This window comes from Aphanomyces astaci, assembly GCF_000520075.1.
Source record: "Aphanomyces astaci strain APO3 unplaced genomic scaffold supercont1.9, whole genome shotgun sequence".
In the NCBI taxonomy this organism is placed as follows: domain Eukaryota; phylum Oomycota; class Saprolegniomycetes; order Saprolegniales; family Verrucalvaceae; genus Aphanomyces; species Aphanomyces astaci.
This window is the reverse complement of record NW_009798272.1, coordinates 406774-411723: the sequence shown is the minus strand read 5'-3', so window position 1 is coordinate 411723 and position 4950 is coordinate 406774.

The following is a 4950-nucleotide window of genomic DNA, read 5'->3' as shown; positions in this document are numbered from 1 at the left end:
CGTTCGCAGACCACGTTGGAACCAGGACACCTTGTCGCGCTCGGTCATGTCGCACACTTGCGTACAGATTCGTCGGAACTTGGCAACATACTCGGTCAAGCTCGCACACTGGGCTTGCTTCAATTCGTATAGCTGATCACGCAGCCGATCTTGTTAATCGTCGGGTTCAAACTCGGCTCGCAGCTCTTCTTCCAGTTCGATTAGGGTGTTTGGAGACTCACCGCGCGAAAGCCGTTCTTGGTACCAGGCTGCGGCAAGGCCACGGAAATTTGCCACCATCATGGCAATGCATCGCTGTTGAGTCCCATCGTTTTCTTGGTAATCCACGTTCTTTGCCTTGAAAAAGGTCGTAACTTGGTGGATGTATAGGCTAATACTTTCGTCCATTCGTCCATAATACTTCGGCATCTTTAATCCTTCAACTCTAAATTCTGTTTGTCGTATCGCTCGTTCGATGTGTTGACTGGCCATTCGCTCGTTCGCTTCCACTTGAGCGGCTTGGGTACGGGTAAGCATTTCCAACAGCTGTTCATGTCGCTGAAAGGATTCTGCTATTGTGCGCATAACTTCATCCATCATGTAATTCTGGTGAAATTCAATTACTCTACTTCGAACTTCGATCTACTCTCGCTTCAGCCTTGATCTTGCGGGCCTTGTGGTACACTTGTATCTTGCGGTTGAGGACTCCTTCAATCAGTTCTTCGGTTTGGTCGTTCCGGTGGATCAATAAGTCTGATCTCTTGGATGGCGTTGCGCGCGTCGGAGTTCTTCGCTTCAGGGATCTGAGCACGCAACTTGTTGATAACCACGCGTTGGTGACGGGTCAACACGTAAATGTCTTGGCGTAGCTTAGCCGGCAGATGCGGATAGTCGAATAGTTCGCCGATCTCTTTGGTGGCCACGAGTTGGGGCTTGCGGGTCTTACTACGGGGCATACACTAGCAGATCACTCAGAACGAGTATGGATTTTGTTGCTGAGACTATCACCAGGTAACGGGTAGCAAATACCACGTTTTTAAAACCTTTGGCGATGTGTAGACTCGCACACGACCACAACAACCGTCTAAGAACACTGGCGCCTTGCCACCACCTTGCCCGCACCCAGATCCTAAGTACCTGGCTCATGACGCACTCTAGCTAATGCTTGCCTGGGAATGTGTCTCAAGGGTAAGTATGGCTTAGAATCGCTAGCCTAGTGAAGTTCCCCAATGTCTCAACCCCACCCGCATCCATTGTATACAAAAGTGCATATTAGTGTAGAAGTAGTGAAATCACCTGCCACATCACTACAGGTGTGATAAGCCATGGCAGCAAGGTGTACCCGGCGTTGTCAAGGACGGAAAATGACCTTGGGTAATTTCCAACTAATGGAATGGCCAAACGATAATGTTTTACATATTTGTTTTGTCAGAGTACGAGCCTAGGCGAATGTCGACCGACATAAAACGCGTCTTGGCGTCAACCACTGCCTGGAAGTTGAGGGATGGGTCTTTGTTGCAACTCTAAAAATCTTCGTACTCCTTGGGGCGTTGAATTTCGAGGAGGATTCCTTTGACAGCGCCAACCACACCAGGTATTTTTTGTCTGGCAAATAATACCTGCTCAACATCGCTCCACTCCGCGGAGGTTCTAGATCCACGTTACTACGCTGTACGACAGGACACCCATCAACACGCTGACGACATCGACGCACAACCACCTGGACAATCCAAACGCAGCGGCCGTTTCACTTTAACCTCCGTCGGATCTGAGAAAGTACAACACAACTGCCACCTTCCTTTCGAACAACTGTTGGGAAAGCCGACGGTAGCGTTCAGGTAGTTCGTAGCGAAGCCAATCGAAGAGCCGACCGAACGTAGCTTGGCTGCATCGCAGATTGGCGTTGAACCATTGTTCGTACTGAGGGTGTCCGATCATTGAGTCAAAGTCTACTTTTGTAACGGTGAGTATATTAAACTTGTCACACGGACGTCTATGGAGGATGGTGGCTAACCTGATGCATACGGCGGAAATGGTGCATGCAGTTGTAACAACGGCGGCATGAGTTGGATTCATCCTGATGGGGGCAGGGACAAAACTGATTTCCTTCACCGACCACAAGGTTGCTTATGCATCCGAAATTTTTTTAATGGATAGACATGAACGGACGGAAACATGGACGAAATTATTCCCCGACCAGGGCCTAATACTACTAGTACTGTATTCTTCGGGATGTACACCCTCCGCCAACTCGCTCCAGTAAAGGGGAAGAGAGGGAGTACTATAATAGGACTATGGCTGCACTCCTAGACAGCATTCCGTACTGTACGACGGGTGCGACAGTTACATATTATTACTTTTTTGAACAGCTTTATCTTAATCTTTGTATTAAGTATGCGTATTTTTATTCATCCCCATAATTATTTACGTTTTGCAAACGATTTATACATCCTGCAGATTGTCCATCCATACTTACTAGGGAGATGAGGGAAATATGGTATTCGAATGACATTCTACCAATTAGTCCTTTGAAGTGAAGAAATTCTTGTGCTGCACTGGGTAGTTGCCATGTCGAACGAGTAATTAGTATTTGTCGCCGACGCTTGTTAGTTTACAAATGCAATCGGTTATCCGAAATTTACGGATAAAACTAGTATATTACTAGCAAACATTCATGAAGATTCACGAATATTCGAATCTTCGCCGAATTCAAAATTTGTGATTTTTGTGCGAGGATATCGCCGCTAATAGTATCCCATTCGTTCTGATTTGAATGGATCTTGTTAGACCGCACTATCAGCATACCGCTATATATAAATTCTTTGAAATGTAGATGGATATAGACTGTTGAATCTGACATCCAAAACACGAATTCAGAGCAAAAAACGACGAATTCGTTGTTTTGGTCTCCCTCTCATTGGTTCAAATCAGCATTCGATGAGAATTGCAACATAGATATCTGAACCCTCTGCAGTGAAGAATTTGCTGGCGCAATATCGTCATTGAAACGTCTGTACTTGCGGTTTTATCGTCCTTTCTACAAGGACATTCGGGATCTACAAATGGTACATCTAGTAGTTTGAAATTCTCTGTAGTAAGTTCCTAGCACTTTTATTTTACTTCATTATTCGATTTGTGCCTTAAAATATGCACGATTGACATCGACATCACAACTATCCGGATAAGTCAGCAAGCGGTCAAGCATTTGGTTCTAAGTGTTGATCCGGTAAAACAGCATGCGAATCTATCGAACATCATCACCTAGTACATGCATCACCTAGTACAGTACATGCGGGAAAGGCGCGATGCAGGTCAGCGATTTCTCAATGCATACTGCACAACGGGTCACGCAACTCTCCATTCCTCATCATAACAACCAATACTATCAACAACACCTTATTGCATGTCGCCTGGATCAACAACTGTAGAGAAAGACAACTTCGAACTTACCAAATTCTTAGTATTTCAAGAACATGCGTGTACATGCGGGTAAGATGCCTCATGCCATAAAGAGCTATGCAAGCGCAGACCATGCTGCATAGGCTGAGTTAGTAATAGGCTAACTTATAGTATGAGTAGTATTCCTCTAAGTATCATACAGCTCGAGAAAAGCGACATCAAAGTTCGTCCATTTTCGATATATGAGTATGTCGACATATCGTTCGAGTTGTAACGCACAATAAAATATGGAATCCGCAAAAGCATTGAAATATCCGGATTTGTTGGGTTTCTCTATGTGCAATGACGCGAATTTTCTGAATGCAAGCACCACACTTGCAGTGAGCAATACAAAGCGTGTCAGTACAACACCCAATGTCCCTGTCGGACAATTGGTTAACTGCGAAGAAACTCCAGAGTTTTCTTTCGCCAACCATGAATGCCTCGATTTCCATAACTTCGTGTTGTCCTGTTCCCGCATCTCCCAGCGGCGGTTTCACCAGACTCTGATCACAGCCGTGGCGGCGGCTACGTTAACGTTAAATAAGGAGCGCATGAAGCTGCCACCAAGTGTTACAAGAGCTTCCCACTTTAAGCCGTCCAAGTCAATGCCAACTCCCCACTTTATGTGGCTAAACCAAGAACTTCAGAATATATCACCTCAAACTCTACCGGATAAACAACGAGAATGAGACGACGGTGTGACATGATACTAATTGTAACTACAGTAACTTACCTTCAAATCGAACAAACGGAAACGACATCAAGACGACCCACACCATGGCACGACGAGGACCAAGGCTGCCGCAATTGCCGCCTTGCAAACACACACCCAATGCTCTAACCGGCGCCGACGAGGACGAGATTGCTTCGATCGAAGCGTTTGCATCGTCCATGGAAGACAAATACTTTAACGCAATGATCGAACTTTCAAACACGAATGCACAGGACGCATGTCCAAGTGAAACCACGCAGGCGGGCAATCATGGTAACGTTAACAATTCAAAAGATTTAGATCGTTAACTGTAACAATCCTTGTTGTAATCTATCACTGTGAATATAAATGTAGACGATGATGGCATTGAACCATCAGGCGACCAAATCGACTACTTTGAAGAATATAACGCCAGTGAAATCGATGCAGATTCGGCATCGCACAGCTCAAGCAACGACGATTCACTTAGAGACATTCCAGACCAAAATAGGTATTTTGCTCGTCGTCAAAAGTATATGGCGAGTTACACTACAAAGCTGCAACAACTTCTTGGTGTATGGCACGCTTTTTTGGCCCTGACCTGGAGGGTACAGTCTGTGCAGTACAAGTATGTTTGAGCCCTTCAGAAGCCCGATGCATGACGTGTCGAAAGGGGCACATGCCTTCGACATTCTGCTATCATCATGTTGGCGTTCATACAAGGCTAGCTACTGGTCACATTGTGGAAGGATTTGACGGTCGACTACCCCCTGTTGACAAAGTTGTCATTTGCTGCACTGGTATCAGCCGTCCAGTAATTATCAGTGTGTACACCATGG